General features: G+C 33.3%; 1 protein-coding gene across 1 annotated transcript in view; it reads left to right on the forward strand.

Moving 5' to 3' along the window:
* The first annotated feature begins 1983 nt into the window (after positions 1 to 1983).
* The window catches only part of LOC110372012 (prolactin-releasing peptide receptor), a 75471-nt gene continuing 62899 nt past the window's right edge, over positions 1984 to 14555 (forward strand). The window contains exon 1 of the mRNA XM_064036797.1: positions 1984 to 2459. The gene's annotated coding sequence lies outside the window, so the exon portion shown is untranslated. The remainder of the gene's footprint in view (positions 2460 to 14555) is intronic.

Raw genomic sequence — 14555 nt, forward strand, 5'->3', positions numbered from 1 at the left:
TGATAGATTTCAGTAGTTCAGGATAGATCGTCGTTTTAGTGTTAAAACTATCTCTAAAAGTAGGTACGAAGTCTTTGCCTAAGATATGGATTCAATTTTCTTTTGAACCTAATTAAAAGCAAGAGCAAAAAAGCATTATGTATTTGACTAACAAGTTGTCATTTATTTATTACCTACTTAAGTTCGTGAAATCGAAAACTTGCATCATGCAAACAATGAATGCATCAGCTACACCAATTTTATTATCGAAAAGAGGTTTGCTACCAAAATAATTTGAAAACACTGGCCAGTTTTTTATGGTTGTTTTAAAAAGAAAAACGTTATTGTAAACTTTTTACTTCGCGAACAAAATAATATTTTGTGCGGGTTCTTTTGTTTTGTTTAATTTGTAAACGAAACTGGTTGTTTCCGAAAAAAATAATAACAAAGAGATTATTGTGGGATATAATGATTGGTAGTTTGTAAAAAATATTCTGTATTGTACAGAAATTCGGTGAGTTTCGCTTATTTCATAAATACAAATAAAACTTTCGTAGATTTTCGTGAATAAAACTTTATGGTCAGGAAAATTTGGTATTATGGTGACTTATTTTTTATTACTTGCCTTCGTTTTATGTGGAAAAGTAAATGCTGTAGCTATGCATGAATTATTATAACAATCTTTGTAGCCTTATCTTGATCATAAAAAATTAAAGCATCCTGTCAACTTTTTTTAAATTCCTTGCAATTTTTCTTTATAATACAGATCTGACAGACACTATAGCAGACAGTACAGACTTCATAGCACATCAACTTACCTCAATAAATCAAATTTCTTCAATAGATTTTCAACCTTATTTCAATAGTGGAGGGCTAATGTTCGATTGGCAAACTCTGCAACATAGCGTACATAGCCTCCTATAACATAAGTAAGTACATTATTTGGCGTACATAAAGATTACATTGCGTTTATTTTTTATCTAGAAAGCAAAACCATAGATACAAATAATATCGGGAATGGTGGTTTCTGACGATGGCTATGAATAGACTACTTTTCAAGAAGTATTTCCCCTGGAAACGGGTGAAAACGTGGGTGGAAGCAAGCTACACCATAAAACGAGGTGTAGAATTTTCCCCGAATCGTCAAACACGAAAAAAAGCTTCTTTAGGGCTATTGTATCTACTACATTTAAGTATCAAATGCAATATTTTATGTTAACCATAAATTACGCGAAATAAATAATAATTACCTACAGGGTAAATAATCTTCGTTTTTATTTTTGATAAATCAGGTCATGTCCCTATGCAACACCGGGAAAAACAGAGCTCAGTAAGAGTTTCTGTCGTCATAATATCTTCAAAAACAAAATAAAATGATGACCCTTTCAATGAGACAATTCTTAATTGCAACCAGAAAATTAATTAAATCACTGTAAATAAATTTCTCTAAGGGTTGGAGATTTATATCAATCCTTATAGTTCGTGAGACAAAAACATCCTAAATCCCACTCAAAGATGACTGAACTATCAACAAAGGAATTTAAATAAGTTCTTAAACTGCAGACTGCTTCCAACAACAATTTATTGCACCGCATTAAACTATTTCAATCAACTCCAAATGCTTCGAATCCATCTCATGATTGATTAACTAAATAACTCTCAGATCTCATTGTAAAAGATGATTTCTTTTACAAACTAATGTAGAAAATGGCAAACAGCCAAGATTTCCAAACCCCGTGTCGGGAACTACTCTTACCAAAAAGTTTGAATAGCATTATCAAACCGCAAATAATGTGATAAAATTATATTGGTGTTAGTTCAAGAATTTGTAAGTTTAGTTACCGCATTTATACGTCTAAAATTTTACGCAAATATAGCTACTAATTTATGATTAGCTTAAAATCATCGAATGATAAGACAAAAATATACCAAAGAGGCTTTATTTTTATGTGTCTATTCCATGTATAGTATTAGTAAAGTCTGTAATACAACGCAGTAAGTTAAGACGTGTACACTCATCTTTATGGTTTTATATTTTGAAAATAACATCGTAGGCTGCGACGGTCGGCGTAGGCGAGCGTTTGCTACGCTCAGTCTGTATACAGCCAGCGTCCGATGCGAACCTCTATACCGGTATCAGTCGACTACTACACGATAAACAGCAAAACTTAGCTGTAACCTCCTTTCTACAACCAAAAACCAGAATAAAAAAACAACGTTCAAAAAATATCTTCCATATTTAAAAACCAAGTTTAGTTCATCGCTGTTCTATGTTCAAATAACTTTGACAGATTTGAAAAAAAAAGTGCGTTCTTTTTTGTTTGTTTTGTTGAAGTTGCGTATTTTATTTTCGTGATTGTTTTGAATAAAATATACAGACTGTGGGATTTAGTTGTCAAAGAGAACTGAACTTTTGTTGTTTGTGGCAGTTTACGAGTGTTGTAGTGGACCGTCAGAACGAAAGAGTCGCCTCGTAAAAGGTTTGTGTATTTTTATTTATCAATATTTTTATGCAGTATAAAACTCCGTTTATTGTTTGTTTGTGAATATTTTAGTGTTGTATGGACTAAGGTGCATTTTATGATTGAAAATAATAATAATTAGAAATAAGGAAAGACTAAACGAAGTATCGCCTACTAATTTGACATGATATTATTAATTGTCATGTATTTTTTATTTTGAGACGGAATATTATAAGTACCTATTTGGAGGATTTTAAATAAATTTTAAATAATGTTATTTATTTAGATAATACAAGGTAATTACCTATTATTTATTTAATAGGCAAATTAAAAAAAATATTAGGGTATAATTTTTTTCCCTATGTTGAATGACACATTTTTAAAAATAAAGGGAATCTTACTGAAAAAGCAGGGAAGTAAGTAAATCGTGTAAGAAAAATATAAGGTACAAAATGAATTTGACAAAAAAATAGTTAAGCTTATCTATCAAGATTACTTTAATTAATTGTTAAATTATAAAACTTTATGTTATCAAAGTTTTTTTTATAAAGCATCATCAACCAATAAAATGCCAATTTTATTTGGGGTCGGCGCAGCATGTCTTCTTTCATACACTTATCTCAACATCTCACAAATTACATTATTTCCGACCCTTTCGAATTGAACAATACTATCAAAATCACTCATATTTCACAAAACAACTTCCCAACCTTTAATCAGATCAAAATGTCGCCTTCTAACAATTAGTAACACTAAACCTCTTGAAATTTCGTCCAAATTCCGCATAAGAGACCAACTTTAAAAGTTTTAACGACTAAAATCTGTTCAGAATGCTTTAAATCTCTAATGTCATTATAACATTCAAAGCGAGCTTAATGTCAAAGGACGCCATTTTGAAAAAAAAGTCGTCATTAACACTGTAATGTCAAAATTCTGCATACAAAGTCACTTTGGGCGTTAAATCCGGGAAAATGCACGGAATTTTTCTGTCATTTTTAGCCCTTTTATTATCCGGTCTTTTGTAAAAGTTTTATATAAACTTCCTATTATATTATAATGAGGATAATGATGAATTATTTAGTGGCAGTTCAAATGGATTAATTATTATTATCTTGTATGTCTCTACCAGACCTCGGGACTACAGAGTCCCGGATTTTTGGGAGGCGAACGTGGGGCCGAAGCCAACACGCTGAAGCCCTTTTGAGACAACTTTAATGAAATGGTGACACAAAACCGACGATTATCCCTGTATACACTATAGAAATGTACCCAAGGACAATCCCCGGTTCTGTGCTAAACTATTGCTAACTATGGATGAAAACTACTTGGGCTATTGTGATGGGATGCTAATGGACTAGGAATGGGGAAACTACGGGAACTATGGCACCTGCCGATGACAATGTATTAAATACATGTTAAAATGGCAGGTGGAGACTCGCCAACTCACTTACTGGGCCCCCGGGAATCAGTCACTGAAAAGCAACAAGAGGGCAACAGGGACATGAGCGGCTGAGAAGGGTGAGGATACCTCGGCGGACTTTAAACGCAGATCACGCGCTCCCTGTGGGTCCAGCATCACCGGCCCACTCGCCACTTACCACGAGGCACCTACCCTCCGAGCAGGACTAACCTTGCTCTAGCGACTCCTCTCTGACCGGCCGATGAAGGCAAGCCAAGAGGCGGGAGACCTATCCCCCGTCATGCTTCACTCCGGCAAGCCGGAGATGGGGACAGTATACTCTCCCTGGAGCACTCGGATATATAGCCCCGCGGGGTCGCAACTCCCCGTCATCCGCCTCAGATGCCCTGCGGGGCTAATTATTATTATTATTATGTAAATAACAGCAGTTATTTAAAAGCTTAACGTGGCTAGAAACAAAGCGTTGTGGCTTATGATTATTAGACTGTTATAAAACTATGATAACTTATAGTTATTATGTATTATATCTTGGATCTGCGTAATTAAACAAATTATAATTATTACTCCTTAAACTGCTTGCATTATATGTTAAAATGGTTTTTCTTACTCTGCTTTGCCATAAACCTACCTAATACCTTTTAACCAAGGCAGTCAGATAGGAAATATCAACTTCATCTCTCTTCCAAAGACAATTTAACGTATGAAACCTCAACCTATTTGCTAAATAAATATCATTTACCTTTTTTTTGGAGCGACACTACCCATACATAACAAATACCTACTTAGTTTGTTTCTGATAAAAATATATATCAGAAGTAAAACTAAAAATAACCTCAGTTAGTAACACCAGTACTACAAAGGTTTATCAACATAACTAATACTAATTGAAAGCGTCGATAGCCGTGATACGCGTATCTGGGTCACTGAGTTGTGCCAGTTAAATTATTTTATTGCTTACATTACGTTATTACATGTGTTACTGGTCTGAGTAACAATGTAGTGAAGAAATTTACGAATTAAATAAACATTGTAGACTGTGGTGTATCAAGGAGTATCGGGTTACTTGGGTTGAGGAGGTCAGATGGGCAGTCGTTCTATGTAAAACACTGGTACTCAGCTGCATCCAGTTAGACTGGAAGCCGACCCTAACACAGTTGCATAAGGGAAAGGCAGAAAAATAATTAGGTATATAGGGCAAGTTTAAAAACCTTTTTTAAATTTTGATTTATCCAAAATTACACACTCATTTTGTAAAAATATTGAACTTTTGCTAGTAATATCTTCTACCAAAGCGTGTATTGATACCCTTGAGGGTTAACACGAAAAACGAACACTAAGCAACAATTTCCAATTTTGCATGAAATTTTACGGAAAATCGCTGCATTTTCTTGGAAAGTTTCCATACTTTTTGATACAGCTGGTTGTGTAAGTTACAATTTTGTACAATATACATGTATGCTGTAGAATATATTAATTCTACGAACGGTCAACCGTGAGAGTGCACTCTCAGTATATTTCAGGCAATCTTGCATAGCTGGAATATCATTTTGTTTTACAATAAATTCTTGTATTTTGGAGAAGCAGTGGTCTTGGAAGGTTTTTTTAAGTTCAGTAGGTACTCTCCGCATTTAAAGTAAGTCAAAAATAATTTACTAGCTTCCGCCAACGAACCTTGGTCCCGTGGGTCTGTGCACCCGAATAAAAAGCCTGGAGCCTTTCTTGAGAAATGATCCATTTATTTAACACTGAACTAAAAACACATGCACGGTCAGTTTAACTGTAAAAATATCAGTAACTCTATACTTATGTACTTACACCGCTCAATAAAGTTTTAAGCCAAATCTATTGGAAATTAATAAGAACACTGTATTTGTGGTTGCAGTTGAATGAGACCAGTTTATACATAGACTACTTTCAAAGGAAATCAAAGAAACAAGGTAGTTCATTAGTCACATGAATGTATCAAAAGCATAAATTAAAACGAGCTGGGTTTTTTCTTTTTATTTATAGAGGAAATTACACAGAAAACTTATTTCTATGAACATCATTTGACATTTGATATCGTGATTAAAAAACTGCAATTCGATCCGACAAATGTTGCAGTTTTAATATAAAAATTAAATATATTCATCAGAAATGTATCGAGATCCGATACAAAAAATCATGTATTTCAGGCAGATAAAATATAAAATATTTGTATCAATTTTGGGGCTATAAAAAACTTGAAACAATGTTCTTTGGAATAAAAACGTATTTCGTCGTTTAATTTGATTTTTATTCAACAGGATTAATAACAAATATTTTCAGCGACGGACATTTTACGAGAGAGAAAAAGGGCTTTTTATTACATAACACCTAATATCTTCTTGCAATCATGTACAACATGCATGTGCAATTTAAAAACGTACGTCAGAATCTTTTATCGGTATCATATCAGTCCTAAAACTGAAGTACTCACATTTTTTACACCACACCGCTTATTTTTAGATAGCAACGTATCAAAAAGATTGCGTAATTGGGAGCTATTCACATGTGTATCAATATAAAAATCTGCGAAAGAAATGAAAACTACGAAAGCCTATGTATGGTCGAAAAGCCTATTGGCAAATACACAATAACCAACTTAAAAAAATATAAATACTTTCGGTGAACTTCACCATTTACTTAACTGTAAGGATAACAAACCATTTAATGTTGTCAAATCGCCGATTTGACCCATTGGCGACAAGTACACGGTTGGTATTGGTCATCGTTACAGTAAAATGGTGCAACTCACCCTTAGTCGCCCACGTTGATTGATCAAAGGTGAAAATGGGTGACTATCATTCATTCTCTGTGTTTCGAAACACACTTTAAATTGTGCTCCCGGCTGCCATTTGTACATCTTCTCTGGCAATCATTACGGGTAGTCAGAAGCCATAAGTTCATATAAGAAATAGAAGTTATTTTAAGTAAGGTAATATATATTTAATAATTTATATCCTACGAAGCGAATGTGTGGCTGTTTAAATAAAACACCGCAAAGATAAAAATAATATTCCGTAAATAAAGTAAGTTGGCGGATTTTTCAGTGTCATCGTATAGATATGGTTGCAAATATACTTTGTACTGGAAAAGTGTAACCTGTACTGGATACTTAATAAGAACATCCCACGTTTTTAAGGTGAAAATGGTTCCCGTAGTGAAATGAAATACATATACTGCCTGGTTATAAAGAAATTATATACCTAAGCTTATTTACCGGCTTTCTAAGAAAGCAATTAAATAAGCTTATATTCAGGTATAAAATTATGGGGGATTTCCTTGAATAGGTATGTGTAAGCCAATATTATTATAATGTAACTATGTAAGTATGTAATTTATATTGAAAGTAAAATAAAAATAAACATACTATCATGTAAGTATTATAATCCAGCGCATTAAAAATATTAGTGTTTTCTTTTAGACAAATTCAATATTGTGTATAGTAATATTTCTTTAAACTTCTAGATCTGCATATCACGTAATGTAATAACCTTTTCAAAAATTCTGTTCAAATATTTTGCATATTACAAGAGCTCTGTAATTCCTTTAAAAGCAAATCTGACTCAGTTATTAATATTGGGAGAACTAGAAATAGAAATTTCAAAGGTAGAATAGAATAGTATTGAAAATATTTCCTTAGAAATCCATTTCGGAGAGCAATTTGCGTATCTGTGGTTCTCTATCGATGACAGATTTGGGTTCCAAGATTTGGGTTCCGTAGGTAATAATTTTTATTATAGTACCTACATAGTCCCGATTTTGAAAAGTTACTGTGAATTTTTCTGACATCTTCACGAATGATCGAGGTGTTTATTGGAAAAAGATTCAAATATTGAAATGTGTATTGTATGAGATTGACTTATCATTTTGTAGTTATAGGTATATTTTTATGTATCTATCTAAACGTGAATATTATTATTTGATTTTGTAGGTACTTATTTTGTTTAGGAATTCTGTGAAAACCTACTTTAAAATGCACTTGAATATTTTGCTGTCCTGGCAAAGATTTACCGGGCTTTTTCATCAATTCATGGCAAAAAGATTAAATCATAAAATAAATACAAATGCAAATGAGACTCAACAAAAGAATAACTCAATGACTGTGCTTTCACACTAGCTGATTTTCCGCCCTGTTTTTCCTTGCGGAAACTCTCGGTTCGTAAGGACGACATCGTACGTATATCAACCTTAAACAATTGACAACTACCAGTACAAACGAAAACACTAAAACCACTTGATAGATTTTTTTTCCGCACATAGAAAAACCGACACAAAATCCGCCATTGTGTGAACGCGCTGCTATGGTACTAATATATTTCGGCGTAGGTCCTCAAATTTCCATTTTAACATAAATAACAAAAGGGAGATCTGAATTGGTTCCCCGTCGTTAATGTTCGACCTATAGAAAGGCACTCTGCATGCGATCGACAATTGTCAGAATTAATCTGGAACTGATGGGTAGGCATAAATCTTAATATCTCTTTCTTACTCCTCTATCTCCTTCTTATAGGTACGGAAATGGATTTGTCAGAAGTAGCATCATCGTCGAAAAGCACGTAACAAAAAAAACAGCTTACGTTACGAAATGCGAACTTGCTATTGATTACATGAAACATTATGAATCGTTCTTTATGAACCTACAATATAAGACACAGGTTTATTCACCAACTCTAAACAAAATATATGTATAGATTTATTGCTAACTCTAGTTTTTTGCCATGGCGCGCTAACTAACGTGATTTTATTTGTCTTTTAAATAGATAAATTACAAAAAAAAAAACCTCTTATTTTGACTAAAAAACACCAAAACTTCACTAATTACTTCTCAAAATTACTTCTAAAATTCGGCCAAAATCTAAACTTATTGTTTTAGACGTACGTATTTATACCTGGAAAAGTCCACGTGCCTTCAGGCTAAACATGCTACCATGATAAGCGGTTGCTTATTACAAGCAAGGTTCAGCTGATTTTCCGCATACGTTCTCATAGACGAAACATATACATTATTAAAACTAGCTTCTGCTCACGGCGTCGTTTGGGAAAACGAAACACTGAAGGATAATGTAGCTTCCTATTTGTGGAACGTTATTTTTTAGAATTTCGGTATGTACCTAGTAGTTTAGGGAATTGACTTTCTCCTCAACTTAAACATATAGGTACACACATCTTTATATTTTTTTGAAACGAGATATCATAAAATAACCTCTTATACTGTGGGTTTGTAAAGTTCGTGACATTTAACTTATTTATTATTTAACCAATTTCTTCCTCCTATTTTGAACAGATTCTATAGCCACGTTTTTCTGACAAGTATTAAAGTTAAAAATAGACACTCAATATTATATAAGTAAGTGTATAAATATAGAAAAATACATTTCAAACTAAAGGCAGAGAGGATGAGAACATCGATGCTTGTTTACTAAAAGTAGGCAAACATTTTTATTGCGTTGTAAAACAGTTAAGAGTGAGTTAAGACTTTTAGGAGAGGGATTTTGAAACGGATGTCAAAATATTTACTGCTAGCGAGCTCGTTTTATTTTATCAATGTTGTAAGGTTTGTTAATTTTATGTGATGTTTTTCAGTACGCAGGCACCTTATATGTACTAGAAAGTCTAATAAGTCTTACCAATGTATCTGGTTTTCGGGGTGACTGGGTTGAGGTCAAAGAGGCAATTGCGATTTTTAACACGCTTATATTAGCTTCACTTGTAACTATGTACTTATGCAAGAATATCTTGGAATCTTAATTTGACCCACTTCCCGGTCTTGGGCTTCGGTTCTTATGTATTGTTCTGATGGCAATACATATCAAGCGTGTTTTTTCAACTATCATTCCCACAAGTAAACAATCTTCGTGATAAAAATTCATTACAGTAATAAATCATTCATTTAGGAACCAAAATGTACACTTAATAAAAACTCCGACAACTCTTTCATTAGCATTTCAAAAGATTTCTTTGTGATGAATCGTGGACCCATTTTTTTGGTCAGAACATCAATCAAAATCTTATATCTTCCTCTTCTAAATGCAAACGAAGCTATTGCCATGAAAATCTAAATTATCACTTAAATAGGTAAGTACCTAAGTAACTTCACTAATCAAAAAATGTGTAAAATTAATTCCCTAAAGTAGCCGCAGCCGTGATTTTTGGATTTTTCTAGAACCTCTCAGTGTCAAAGTTATATTCAATGAGAAACCTAACAAAAAGTTCTTAATAAATAATGACCTTTTGGCGAGACTGTGACATGGAACCTTTTGTTTTCTGAACTGTAGTCGCCGCCAGAATTCTGAGAACTGAATCTATACTCCATAGGTAGGTACTTAATATTACAAAGCTGAAACAGACAAACTCTATCTATTGGTTCGAATAAGTACGCTTATCACTGGTTCGATTTTAAAATATCCGAGGGTGTCCGTACCTATAAGTGAAGAAGTTACCATGAGACGGATGAAAACCTCTTGTTCAAACAAATAATACAACAGGCCTTATCTACTCTACTGATCTTCACGATGTTAACATATAGGATCACTAAGTTACATGTGTCACAAACTTCAATTCACAATACTGCAAGACTGTGCCTGGAGGACATACAAACAGATGTATGTACCTACTAAAAGCTATTTACATGCTAGAAGGCAATAGCAACAATCATTAAAACTCTGGCTCTGTGTGACAGACAATAAATGTACCTATTATTATCTATGCTATGCACCGAGTTTGTGCAGTTCATCTAGTTTACATAGTTTATCTGTGTTTATTGGAGACTAGATATAGGATCCAGTATTAGATCTTGAAGGATTAACATGCGGTGATAAAACTGTACATTTTAGGTATACGTAGGTATGTATGTTGCTCTTTGCCTACCTATCCATTTAGACCTGTAATTGTCCATTTCTCTCTCCATCCATTATTTGTTGTTTTGCATCATGTAATAAATAAATTAAACTGTTGTACATTGATTAAGATGAAATAATTATAAATTCATGTTACGCGCTTTTTAAATACGGATTCGTCTTTTCTATTGAGTGCGAGGCAGATTACAACGCTTTAAACAATTAATAATAACAAATAGCATTCCAATCGCGATCCTGTTTTTATAATTCAAACAAACAACTAACAATCCACGAATCAGCCTAAAGACAAATAAAACACATATTTAAACCTAAAATTTCCAAAACCCAGATACAAAACTCAACAAAAATATCAACCTCAAACCAAGTAAACCCACATTGCCAACCTATGTCAGTAAGTCCGTATAACCGCGGTAAACAACAAAGTCTTAGCTTTAACCTTTAATTTCACATTACGCTCACGATACGCCTAAATCCCGTAATACTGTGTCATGATCCGAGATACCTTATCTAGCTGTCAACCACGGTATTCTGCAAACATTTTGTCATTCACCGAATATTTGATAAGAGGTGCGTTTTTTAATTTATTGTGAGAATTTTTGAGGAAATGCAAACAATTAAATCATATCCCACTAATACTATAAAGGTAAAAACTTTCATACTTGCCTTTTACTCAAAATCTCTTAAATGTTGACGAGACTTCCACGAACCATAATTACGGAACTAATTTACTTAGTAGCATACCTACTGACTTTTTTTTGGACGTCGACATCAAATAAAATTAAATAATTAATGACGACTGAGTTGCTTTAAGATTTAAATAAGCGAAAATAATTCTAAATATATACTCATAATACCTATATACAATACTTAGGTAGTCGTATATTATAAAAATGTGGTTACATACATTTTAAAACAGAATGATTTAATACTAAGCGTACATTAATATTCCCTTAATAAATCAACCTCTACCTTTTCATACTTGAAGCTAAATATAATATCCTCAGAACAGACTATTATTAACTTAATAACATATTCAGAACATTAAACGAACATTTTAGTAGCTGGCCAAAAAGCCAGTGAACTATAGTCCCTACTTGGAATGCGTACGAGTTCTGTGATACTGGTAAATTCTAAGACAAAGGATAAGTCCATTAAGAGCACACTGCAAACTTTTAGTCGGCCGATAGTTTTTTTGGGCTCATAAATCAGTATGAAGATGAATGGCAGTACGCACATTACAAAGATCAGGTACTTATTATCCGGTATCAGACCGACTGAAAACTTTGATTGACAGCAAAATTTTCCTAAAAAATCTGACCGACTGAAAAATGAAAGTAAGACTTTCAATTAAAAAAAAATCGTTTAATACCTCGTCAACTTTTGGCCGACTGTTTAGTTTGCAGTGTGCGGGTACTCTAAACAGTGACAAACATACTACATATAAGCTATTACCGTGACTTCGTACGCGTAGATTTAGTAATTTGCATATCACGATGCTAGGTAATAGTACATGTATGATACAAGTAAATGATTCCATTATAGTGTAAGGTAAGAGCGGATATTTTGTCATATTTTCACTTAATGGTGTTATATATTTTAGTCGTACTTATCTGGGCGTAAATAGAGGTACTTATTATATGTCTCATAAATGTGTTACTTGAATAATAATGGAGTAGGTTTACGTCTCATCATCATTCTCCTGTCCTTTGGGGTCCTTTTATTTGGGGTCGGCGCAGCATGTCTTCTCCTTTCATACTCTTCCATGTGCCGTCATCACATAAGTAACATTCTTTCTAACAATATCGACTTTCACACAATCCATGAATTGTTTCTTTGCTCGTCCTCTTCCTCTATATCCGTCCCCGTTCATGCACAAAAACTTCTTCACAACATGATTCTCACTCCTCATTACATGCCCATACCATGACAGCCGGAGTGGGTTTAGGTACGTCGTAAATTCGAAATCAAAAATCATTCGTAAAAGCAAAAACAAACGGTTCAAAATATGACTTACAAATCTCAATTCACAAAATCACCAACATTCATTAACGAATACTCCGAAAACAATAATACGGATTCTAAATAAACATATTGAAAAGGCTGAGCAAATATTTGTTTAAAAATATATCTCTATTCATAGCTGTGTGAAACTTAACAGCTGTAGAAATAACAGATCTATATCAAGGGTACAATGAAATTGAAAGAGGAATCTGTGGGCGACTTTGTATTGGATGAACTGACCTATAAAGGTAGTGCAACAAAGAATACTTGTTTACATTATATACATATATATACATATACATGTTGTTTCGTGATAGGTAATCCAGCTTCCAACAGCGGTTTACCTGTGTCTTGTGGGAACTACTCTGTAATACTGGATGAAAAGTAGCCTATAAATGGCTATTTAATAAATACAGATTTTGTTTTTAATCGGTCCAGTCCTGAGATGTGTGTATTCAAAAGAAAACTCTTCAGCTTATGTATAAGTATTTTGCGTTAATGCTATGGTAGCTACGTGTTATTAAATAATAACTATGTTCGAAAATAAAAATAACATAAAAAGTTTTATATTTTTTACTTTCCGAAAAAGCAGTTGTCATGAATATTGAACATTTTCCAAAAATGGACAATATCGTGAATGAAAATAACACTCATCTCTGTTGTTTTAAACGAAAACATATAGTGAAAGACTTCAGAAAATGATTGTGATAACAAAGAGATATATTGGCAAACTTTTACATAAAGGTTTCCAGCAAACAGTTTATGTTTTCATTTTCATATATTTGGTCTATTGTTTCCTTTTTTGGTACATCCAAGGGATGTCGGGTTACCTTGGTAACAGAGTTGTGTAGGTCAGGTAGACAGTCGCTTCATGCAAAATACTGGTGCTCAGCTGCATCCAGTTAGACTGGAAGCCAACCAAGATGATGATATTTTGGTATATTTTCACAATGATTAATATATTCAGGAATTAATTCAGTCTTGGCGTCGGAATATTATTTAGCTCGTCTAGTAATATAGTTGGTTCCTAGTTCCATAGACCGCAAACACGATTTCGTAGACAATTTAATATCAGACATGATTTAATCAACGCGAGCCAAAATTCCTCGTCTGTGAGATAATACATTTTGCGTAGATAGTACGCAGATGATATCTAGCTTTGGGTGTGTATAATTTAGTCTGTGAATACTCCGAAAATTGAGAGCATAAGTAGGTAGAATAACTATTTTAATAGTTTCATTCAGTACAAAAGGGGATCCTAGAATATCTCAAAATACATTGTTATTCAAAAACGAATTGTTATAAAGAACAATATTAGAAAGAATTGTAGCCTCAGATCACTAAAATCTGTATATTTCATTAAAAATATATCCCTTGGACAATTATTCTCCTTTTGAATACTGTTTTAGTTGATTTGCTTTAAAATTTTCAGGGTTCAAAGCCTAGAAAAAATAGTCTGAATTTACAATAGCGATGAAATATTTAACTATCTCCCTAAACAAGTTGTGGTGGGCTTCAATCAAACTGATGCAGCTGAATATTAATGTGTTTCAAAATGGCCGCACCCTGACCTCAAGCTCACTAATAGTTAATAGGCATTGTTGCTCTGAGCTAGATACATTGACAGATTTTGCGCTTCATCTTGATTGATTTATGTGTCTGATTTCATTTTGTATTCAGACCACAGCAACTGTGGGCTAAGCTTGTCAGACTGACCATTTTGTTTATTATAGGTTTCTACTTATACTAGTTGTTTATAAAGTTAGCTATTTATAAGCTCGTGTTATGAGTATAATAAGCCTTTCAGTAACT

This window comes from Helicoverpa armigera, chromosome 11 (genome assembly GCF_030705265.1).
Source record: "Helicoverpa armigera isolate CAAS_96S chromosome 11, ASM3070526v1, whole genome shotgun sequence".
NCBI lineage: Eukaryota > Metazoa > Arthropoda > Insecta > Lepidoptera > Noctuidae > Helicoverpa > Helicoverpa armigera.